We start from the raw sequence: 11,073 nt of genomic DNA, 5'->3' as shown, positions 1-11,073 counted from the left end.
GTGCGTTCATGGATGATAGGTGCACCCGCCAATATGTTAACAATGCACTCTTAAAATAACATATAAACAACTCGCCATAGACTTCTGACCAGGTGTACAATAGCGATTTTTAGACAATGTGCTAAGCCACTCCCTAAGTTGTTAATTGCCACACCCCTGGGCGCAGTGTTTAAAAATTAAACGTGCAAAATAAGGAATTAAACTTCACGCCTGGTGGAAAACTAGTTTTATGCCATGGGCCAGTGTGCAAAATGCAGCCCAAGATGACTTACCCCCTCAGCATTTGATTATTCATCCTGAAGTCTCTTTGAGACATTTGGGTTAAAATATACCAAGAAAAGATGTGGAGAAAAGGTGGAAGAGGGCAATGGCAAGGCCTGCCCAAAAACTGTCAACTTTAATTTCCCCCTCAAAAACAATTCTCCATGCTCCTAAATGTGTGGTGTTTTGCATGACCACTGTGGCAATGTATGTCATCACTAACAATTGCACGCTTCTCTTGTGTTCAAAAACATGTTTAAAATGCAAACAAGATGGAGTTCCATCAAAAAAACTTCAAGAAACAGACTTGTTTGCAAGAAACTTTTGAAGTAACCAGCAATGGCTTGATTTCCCATAGCTAAAGCATACATTTTACGGCCGTCAAGAACCAGCTTCAGCTCAATTACCTAAAATGTACTCGAGGAGACATTGTAAAGAGCTAGAATAAATCCGCCATTGGAAATATTTCAACTTGTCCACAAACCTGAAAATATACCAAAGGATGATAATCAATAATTGGTTTATTTAGGTTGAATATAATAAATTGTTGTTCCTTTGTCAGTTAAATTGTCTGGCAAAGACAAGTGTTCACTTCAAGGAACCATATGCAGTATTCAACATTTTTCATTCCATTTCATTTTTCACCCCCTTGCCCCTCAGGCTAGTATATCAGATTTGTACTGGCCCAGAAAAGTCACTTTTACACAAAACCATTAATTTATTACATTGAAATGAGCGCACTCTTTATTTTACTATCTTGACATGTTTGGCTTCAACTAGTAACCATCACAGGTGAGCTGAACTCAATGAAAACTGTATATAGTATATATACTTTTTTGATCCCGTGAGGGAAATTTGGTCCTCTGCATTTAACCCAATCGTGAATTAGTGAAACACACTCAGCACACAGTGAACACACAGTGAGGTGAAGCACACACTAATCCCGGCGCAGTGAGCTGCCTGCTACAATGGCGGCGCTCAGGGAGCAGTGAGGGGTTAGGTGCCTTGCTCAAGGGCACTTCAGCCGCGGCCCACTGGTCGGGGGTTGAACCGGCAACCCTCCGGTTACAAGTCCAGAGTGCTAACCAGTGGGCCACGGCTGCCCCTCAGGGGAGAGCGCGAACGCAGTCCCCCACTACCACAAATTATGCAGTCGAGATTCGCAGTCGAGATTCGTTCGGGTCAGCTACCGCCGAAGTGCAATGGCAGAGCCTCGCCAAAGGTGAACCACCTTCTTGATCATGGTATCTCCCCTGCCAGGTAAGTATGCAGGCCAGTGATGGGCCAACTAACTTGCCCGACATCCGACCTGCTCTTTTACTTGCCCGGGCCAGTGGGCCATTACTTATGGTGAACCCTGCATATGCTTGCATTCCTTTGTTCTCTTATTAAATTGCCTTTGCATGTAAATCTAATAATCTTTTACATCCATACGGTGAATTCCATCATGCCAACTGATAACATTGCATCCTTGGTCCTGTTTACAGGTAATCACAGTTGTTCATGTTCAGTAAGAGATCAAGGCTGTCTAGAGCTCACGGCCAAGACAGCATCACTGATAGACTAGCTCACAAATTGATCTCAAAAACATGTAGAGGAGAACGATCCTCCACTCTAGATTACCTATTGATTTTTAATATGAAAAGCTCATTATACAAACAGTAACACCAACACAAAAAGCTAGCGAACCTTTGCATAAATCCTTTAATTGAATTTCCAGAGCAGAGCCCGTGGTCTTACGTTTTCTTTTTAATTAAATCCAATGCTTTTTTTTTTTTTTTTTAAGAAAGGGTTGGAGTTTAATTTGCATGCGCTGAAGTGGGTCCTGTCCTAGATAAAGTGCCATTGATCCTTATTAAAGCTCACCTCTGGGCTTGCCCAGGACTAACGGGGAAAATTAAATGTGTTCATGCAGCATACACTTATTGCCTGCATGATAGGATTAAGAATAGGGAATGAGAGAGAGAGACGAGAGCAGGAGGTAAACAGGGAGAGAAGGCGAGAGAATGGAAATTAATTTGAGAAATTATTTTTGCTTTGGTGGAATTTTTGCACAAATTAATGGTAAGAGAATGCGCCCCCTCTCTTATTTGCAGACAAGCCAAGCTACCATGCAAACAAAGGTGCTTCTTTAGTTATTTTTTCTGCCTGAAATTATATTTTATGTCTTGCATTTTTAAATTGTATGTTATATTCATTTGTCTGTAGTTTGATCCTGTGCAGTTGAGTACTTTTATTTGAATCAAAACTGAAAAAAAAACTGTGATTGGTTGAGTGGTAATGCTGTTTTTTAATGTGTTAAGAAGGCTATAGGTATACCCTGCTAAAGTTGTTTACTTTTCTAGGTTTCCTGGACCTGAGCTATACTTTAAGAGGCTAGATCCACGTTGCTGATTATTTATTCACATAGTTTTGAGTATGTGTGAGATCTTTTGATGGGCATGACAGCACAAGTGATCATAATATCAACAAGAAATATGCAAGTCAACATTTACGCCATCAAATATGATCTATGTATATATATTTGCATTTTAAAGGAATGAAAAAGTTAAAGCAAATTAATTTATTCTGACGATAGAATGATATCACTTGCACTCTAGCCCCTTACTGCTCACAGAGTAGGATCACAGCATCAGCATTAGGCCCTGGGCCACTTCACATGACTGCTCACAGAGTAGGATCACAGTATCAGCATCAGCATTAGGCCCTGGCCACTTCACATGACTGAATCCAGGAAAAGACAGGAACACACGACTAACATTTCGACGCACAGCAGCTTGACTCTGAGGAAGACTTTATTTTAAGTTAGACTGTATTTTGTAGTTAAGTTAATGTACTATTAACTTAGTTAATAGACTATTACTAGTAGTACTAGTTAATATACTGTTAACTTAACTACAGTCTACTTAACTACAATTTTTTCTGGGAACACATCAAAACCATAAGGTAGAGCTTAAGGTACAACTCAAGAATGACATAGCGTCATAGCAAGACCATTTGACCATTCACGTGCTTGTTTAAAGGCAAAGGCTTCATTTCACCTTGCAGATGATACATGAGCCACCTGTTGGTGTCAGGCCAGCATGGCGTGGGAGGTGCCGTGTTGATTAGATATTATCTGCCTAAATTAGGCCAATGATATAATGTGAGATCGATCTGCTGATTGCTGGTCATTGATCAGTGTTTCTGTTTGTTTGGGATGCGGCATTAGTGTCTCAGTATGTTCCTATTGGATTTCCTCCAGGAGGAGAATCCATCGTGGGCCGGGTTTTTTTCAACCCAGCTTATCAATAGAACACAAGAGCGTTTGTCAATGGGACAGATTCACCCTCATTGCTTCTCTTTGTGAGCTTATGGGCACCAGAGCACTCACTTTGTGTGTTTGGATATGGGCTTCTGTGTGTGCAGCAGAGCTCTCACTCTGACACACTAACTGGTGAACAAGTGCTTCACTTGAAAAATGTTGAAGGAATGTTACTAAACTCTGGACTGACTGTTACTGTACAAGTATGCCTGTCCAATTACTTTTATGGATTTAGAATGAGAGTGAGAGCGAGAGAATGGGAGATGGCGCATCCAAAAAATTTTAACCACACACGTTCATGTCAATGTCGCATGATGATGTGAAAAGCCCGGCAATCAAATGAGGTGTTTGGCAATCCCTCAAAAATCTTGTTTTGTTGATCATAAACTTTTGAGCACTTTGAAACATGAGACTGAGGTGAGGTAAACCATACATGCTTATAGGCCTAAACTATGAGCAACAGGCCTACAGTTGGTCATGTAGGTCACATAGATTTTTATTCAAAGACATTGCGGAGGCCTAGACTTATTCCAGAGAGATCATATGGTGGTAAAAACAACATTATACACCATTAACATAACTATTGTGGTTGACGTTATCTGTTACATGTAACATGGTGATGTTGCGTTTCTGATCCTCAACAAAAAACTATTATGTTTGTTGTTTTTCATATCTGTTTGTAGTCCTGTGGGTAACAGTGATCACTGTCTATGCCTACACAGAGGCTTAGAAAAGCATTTGTGGGGTAATGGCCTCTTCGCTCTCCGCAGCGGCTCCCGGATGCAAGCAGAGAAAAATCAATGGGGATTAACCCCTGACCTCCTTCACATACTTATGCCTCAGCCCCCGGCTGGCTGTCTGATATTTCATCAGTTTTCAGGCAAAACCCTGAGACTTACTCAATAATAGGGAGTCCGCTAATTAATTTCAAACATGGAGTGGCCCAGGCCAGTGGTGAAGGAGTAGTGGGAGAGCGGGAGGGTCTAGCAGACCAAAGAAGCAGAGGAGTGTGATCAGCGAGAGCTGTGCGGCCGTGTGCCAGGGAAGCGTTCATGAGGCCTGGGGATGCATGTGGAATCTCTCTTTAGCCCACCCCATCTTTTCTTTCCTTCTCTCTCTCTCTCTTGCACTCTCTCTCTCTCTCTCTCTCTCTCTCTCAGGTTCTCACACATACTCGTACCCACTTGTGCAATGTTCAGAAATGGCTTCTGTGAAATGGTTGAATTAAAATGTTGCATTTATGACCTCAAATCACAGATGATTTGACACCCTTAAGAACACACAATCTCTCTCTATCTCTCTCTTTCTCTTTCCAGTCATAGTGATGGTGTCCTCGTTAATCCCTTCACACATAGTAGTGCTCATTCAGCACTTACTGTCCAAAGTATTGACACAACGCTGTCCTTTACTTCCCTGTTGGCCCCCTGGGCATCTGTGTGTGCGTGTGTGTGTGTAAGGCACAGTGAGTGTGCCTATGTCTTTGCCAAGAAATAAGATGCTAATTTCACCCTAGAAAATACTCAAATGGAGTGTTAAATTATCTATTATATTTTCTAAACAGAGCCGCATATACAGTAGAGGCAATCCCTTGTCATTGTGACCTGAGGTGATTTCTCCATTTTCAAACCCGAAACCTCGTGAAACCCAACATAGATGAATGCCAACAGTCATACCGTTCAATTAGCAACAAATAGTTGGATCTGCCTCATCTTGTTGAACGGTTCACGGCTGATGGGAGTGGTCCGTTCTCCTGGGTTTGTGGAGAGCTTTGGAGGGGGCTAAAGGTATACTGCTATTCCTGTTGAACACACATTGGTTTACATAATGCCATTTGTAATTGTGCTCAGGCAGCTATGGCAGGCTGACTTTTATGACGCTATATATTCCACGCGTCCACCTGCAAATGGTTGCCAGCGCTGGCCTTTGGGCCCCTGGAGCACTCAGGTAATAAAAATAAAAAGGCCTGCGGCAGCCTTGGAGTGGTGGCTGGGGGGAGAGATTCATGTTGTACAAACATTAGCATAAGGGAATTGTCTTCTCTACTAGTGCAAACAAGCAATGAAACATCAGCCTGTGTCCTTTAATTCACCAGCCCATAACACACTGTCTGGGTCTGAAGGATGGCCACACATTTTCAGGCAGGTGGGAGTTTTACGGAAAACTCTAAAACTAGGTGGAATGAATCAATAATGGCACCTTTCCCTCCTCCTCTCACCAAGCAGTAGCAGGCATCAGAAATTCTGTGGCTCCAGAGAAATACTTGTTTGACATGACATTTCATCCCGAAGAGATGGGCTGAGACAAACCGTAAGAACTACACTCATGCTTTCATACGTTATGTCCAAAGTTAACTTTTTGTTGGTGTAAAGTGACATTGAAGCCCTCTTCAATCAGTGAAATTGTTCTAGTTCTGGTTCAACTAGGTTAAAGGACCTCATCTGTTTTCAAAGTACAGATGGCAGTCATTTACATTCCTTAATATAGGTCTCCTTAATGAAAGCAATGGAATGTGGTCAATGTTTGTCTTCCTCTTTCGTTTATTTGGTAATTGAGATGTGAAGGAAGAAATGTTGTAACTGTCAATGAATCATATTATATGAAATTAAGCCTGCAGGAGCTTTATTCATGATAAACAAGACCCAAGTGACTGGGATCTGGAGCCTTTTTGGTGATAGCTAAATATTGTCTCCCAAAGTTATGTTGTTCTTCTGAAACTTGTCTTTTTGTTTAATAATTGCTGTCATTTTTCTACACTTGATCTTAGCCAAATGGCCGAGAAGTGATAATTGCTGTAATTTTTCTGATATATGGGATCTTCAATTTTGTTAGTATTGAAGCTTTCTCTGATATGCCAAGTTATGCAATACACATATGCAAACATTATATGATGATTAGAGGTAATTTCGCAATTATATGGTCTATTAAGCAATACATAATTTGTTAGTGCATTGTTTTGCTGGAAGTGACGCATCTTGGGATGACCAGGACATTTAGAGGGTCAGAGTGTAAAAATGAGTAGTGCATCCTGGAACTGGCACATTGTGGGGTGTTCATAGCATCCCTGTCCATGTAATCATTTCAACACTATGTCTGAGCTGAACCTTTTGGGTGGCCCAAGGTGAACCTCTTTCTATTGACAGTTGGCCTTCTTAAAAATATTAGAACTACAACTGGTTTGGACATAGCTTGAACTTGTCTGGAAAAGTTCTAAAGAAAAGACATGTATATTTTAATGAAGCATGTTATTGCTTTTAAATGAACAGTGGATTGATAAAGTGGTTTACCTTTCAACAGATTTGATATTACATTATAAATCAGAAGGCATTTTTGTCTGCAGCCTCAAGTGACCCAATGATTGGCTTGTGGAGCTGGAGAAACGGGGGTGGCCTAGAGTCCTTTAACAGCTCAAGTGCTCTCTGATTCATGTTTGTGTTGGCAAATATGTTGTTAATCTCACAATTGCTTAATAGTCGCTCTGATTCTTAGTAGTGCAAGTAACATGCCTTAGGTTTCAGGAAAGAGAGTGAGGCTGAAGCCAAGTGTACTGTCAGTATGCGTCTGTTCTGCACTCGTGCCAGTGGGCAGATTGGTTTCAGAGCTCAACTGGCTGATTCATATAAGGAGAGTTTGGTGAGAGAGTGCAGTGTTCCTCTGTAAATATAATGTGTCAATAATCACACCTGGCACAGATTGGCTTGCAGTCGGTTGAGAAAGAAAACGAGTAGGAGAAATTAACCATACCTAATTGAGGCAAATAGTGGAAATATGTTCCATCAGAAGCGATTAGCGCTAATTAAGTCATTTTCATGCTCTACTGCATGTCTTTCATCTGCATGTCCATAAGGCATGTGCTTCAAAAAAGAAAGAAAAACACAGGCACCATGCTCTCACTACAAACACGTGCAAGCTGTCTCTAATTTCACACCCTTAAGGTGTGTTTGACTATGGAGAGGATGGCCCTTACGGTCAACACCTCACAGATATTTAAGACTTGGATATAACCCATAGCTGATTCACGGTCAATTACCGTAAAACAATAGTGCTCATTCAGTGCTCTGATTGTATCCCAATGTCATCTACAGTACTGGGCAGTTGATTACATACTAATGCCAGTATCTGAAGAAGCTGAAACCTGACCTTCAAAAAGCCTGTCTAACCAAATAACAAAACCCACAGCATGCTTGGCCCTCATGCCAAGGAGGCTGCTTTATGTTAATTCAGGGTTTTTTTCCTCAACAGATTTTTTTAATTTATTTCATGTCTTTAACAGCAGTAGCTGCCCAGTCGGACGCTTGGGTCTCCCAGGCAGTCGTGACTGAGTCGGCTCTCGTTGAGAGAGGTTAGACTGTTAGCCGCCGCTAATGGCCTCCCGCTAACAGACGAGCGATTGTGAGATTTTTATGCACTGTGGCCCAGCTTTGGCAGAGGATGAAAGGCGAGGGCAACGGTTTCTAGAGGTGGTGCTTTTGTTTGTGTGTGTGTGTGTGTGTGTGTGTGTGTGTGTGTGTGTGTGTGGGATGGGGAAGTGGAGGGGGGTTCTCTGTGATCTGGTGTGTGTGTGGTATGCACCGTTATAACACTGAGAAAAGAACACGCCCAGCATTCAGCTGCCCCTAATTTTTTTTTCTAGTGGAGTGGTGGAGCAAAGCTTTGAGGCCTCACCACCTCATCATCCTGGGCACTGTGTGCTTTCAGTAGAAGTACACAGCCTGCCATCTACAAAAGCCAGCTATATTATGCAACGTAACTTGTATTTACAAAATTCTGTCATACAATTAAACCTTCAAGCTGAAGTTTAACTGAGTCTTTCTGGTAGATCTTGTCAACACCACATGGCCACCACATGAAACGTAATGGATTATATTTTCAGTGAGCCTTTTATTTATTTATTTTTGTAAGCGTTTTTTACTTTGTGGTATAAACAACTGCTTTGTGGTATAATCATTTCAGAGCATAATTCTCCGTGCAAGAATGTATAGAAAACCAAATAAATGCATCAGAAGTCTCACTTATGACCTTGGACCACTGGCTTATTTCTATATGCACCTCCATGCCCTTTAACTTTTTTCTAAAGCTGACCTATTCTTTTTGCTGCCAGTATCTAAATCATTATCAATAAGACATAATGAATCCTTTATAGAATTCCCAGTCCCAAGACGTTTTTGTCACGCACCACTGTCACTTCAAAGTAAAAAAAAAAAATGTAAATGTACAAGTCAGGTCTAGTCTAAGAACACAGGGGTTCACTGGTGTTTATGGAGAGGAGATTATTATTCTTTCACTTGAGTCTCTCCTGCCTTTAGTCATTACCTTAAACGTATTACTTTCCCTTGTTGGATGAAAGCTGCCACTTTCCCCCGGTGTTTTTACATGTAGAAGCTTGATTAATCATTTCTGTGAGAAAAAAAGATGGTCGGCAGATTGAGAAAAAGAATGAAAGAGAAACTGTCAGGCCCAGAGACATTCGGCGGTTTCCATTAGAAAGACAGATTATTTGTTTGCCGCCTCTGTTTCCGCACTCCAACGTTTTTGTGCTTTTGAGGGGTCTGCGGTGCCAGTTAAAACATTTGCCGAACAGAGATGCCCCATCGTTGTGGAATTACAAGTGCTCTCCTCCCCAGACGGACCCATGTTTGTCCTATGGTTACAAGATCAAAGTGACTTTTAGATTCGACTGCCTTTGAATTGTGAAAACTTGTTTTAATTGAAATAAAGAAGAGAGCAGCACTTGGGTTTAATGTGTGCTATTCATGTTTCTGTTTTTTTTGTTCTTAGTTCTGTAACATGGCTTTTCTCTGGCAGTACTCTCAAGGCTAGAAAAGTACAACAGAAGGATTGAAAGAACTTTCATTGTTTCTTGAGCAAGTGTAGCAAAATACAACTTCTGCTTGCCTCTGGTTGCTTTTTCCCTCTCAATATACAATGCTAGGCAGACTTCAGTAATATATATATATATATATATATATATATATATATATATATATATATATATATATATTGGCTTTGAGCCTGTTGTAGTTTCTTGTTTTTACCAAATTTCTGATTAGAATAGAATAGAAATGTGTCATATATATATATATATATATATATATATTTCTATTTAAAGTAAACACTTATTATAGATTAATGAAAACAATGAAATAAATCATGTACCTCAGCTGTCATGCAATGATGTTTTGTAAGTAATTAAGAGTGATTGCAACCACTATTAAACCATCTTGAAGGTACCTTGCCTGATACTGCTCTTTGTCCCACTCCACGCCTGGTGTGGTGTACTTGTGTATGTTGGAGACGGCTGAGTGTTAGGGGGTGGGGTTGGCACCGACTCCGAAATCCAACCAAGGGCCTGGATCTGGATCCGCTTGACTCCGCAGGCTGCCAGGGAACGTGCCCTGGCCAGGCTCCCTGGCGCACTGGTGTGCGAAGCGGCCACGCAGGCTGTCATCATTCGGCATGGAGGAAGCCACAGGATTCAACCAACCAGGCCCACATGCTAAAGAAGGCAGGCCCTGATCTGTTTTGTGTCACGAGTTGGAACTCTGATGTTTTTTGTTTTGTTTTTTTTTCCTCCTTTTGAGGAGGTGGATCTGGCTGAAATCAAGAAGGGCCCAGGGGTTTGTAACTTTTAATAAGTTTGGCTCACAGGACACCGAAACAAAAGTGTTTGGATATTTTTACACCCGAAATGTATCATTATTTACCCAGTATTGTTCAGACTGTCTTCACAACAGTTAGGGACTCACTGGCTCACACACACAAAAAACCCAGATACACAAAAGAAGTGCTGTAATCGAAAGGCATGTATATTGAATCGCTGATTTATGGTAAACAGAGAGGTGTACACCTCAGTAATTAGTGTGTTAAAAGGAATGAGACCAGTGATTATAATGGAATTGATCCAGTATAGTCAGGTCATTATGAGGGTGGTTATTTTGTTAAAAACGGCAGACTGAAAAGGATTTAGCAGTGTGAGGTGATTGCACTTCAGCATGTTCTTACTGCTGAGAGAGCTAAATTTTTATCAGGGTCCTTCTCTTAAGTAATCTTTTGTTGTAAGAAAACCTGTACTCTTTCCATCCAGGAGAGGGGGCTGTGGTTTAACAACAGATGTGAAGTCTCAATCCTTGTTTTGTGTAAATTGGCATTAAGATTTTTTGAACATTCTTTTTTCCCCTCTAGACACATGGATTTTGGTGCTTTTACTTGCCTTTTAATTTTGCACAACATTGGCCTCTTAAAGTTGAACTTCCAGACTGACAGAATGTAGAAGCATCAGGAAGACAACCAACTTGCATTATTTGGCTATGGTCTGTCTGTAGAAGTCAGTGGTGATGTATTTTACAAATAAGTAGCTGATTCACTCCCTCTATTTCCGTTTTTTTGTAAAATGTGTGAAAGAAAATAGACTTGGTGTTTTTACTCCTGAAAAGAGAGAGACCTCACAATACTGTGCGATTTATTCAAAGTTAGCTTAGACTAAACAGTCATATCAGTGTGAAGGAATATAC

General features: G+C 41.0%; 1 non-coding gene across 1 annotated transcript; it reads right to left on the bottom strand.

The window, feature by feature from the left end:
- Positions 1-1,368: 1,368 nt before the first annotated feature.
- On the bottom strand, positions 1,369-1,529 carry LOC125307726. The gene has a single exon (XR_007195764.1). It is a non-coding gene; the product is annotated as a U1 spliceosomal RNA (small nuclear RNA).
- Positions 1,530-11,073: the final 9,544 nt, after the last annotated feature.

This window comes from Alosa alosa, chromosome 14, assembly GCF_017589495.1.
Source record: "Alosa alosa isolate M-15738 ecotype Scorff River chromosome 14, AALO_Geno_1.1, whole genome shotgun sequence".
In the NCBI taxonomy this organism is placed as follows: domain Eukaryota; kingdom Metazoa; phylum Chordata; class Actinopteri; order Clupeiformes; family Clupeidae; genus Alosa; species Alosa alosa.
This window is presented reverse-complemented; position numbering and strand designations above follow the sequence as displayed.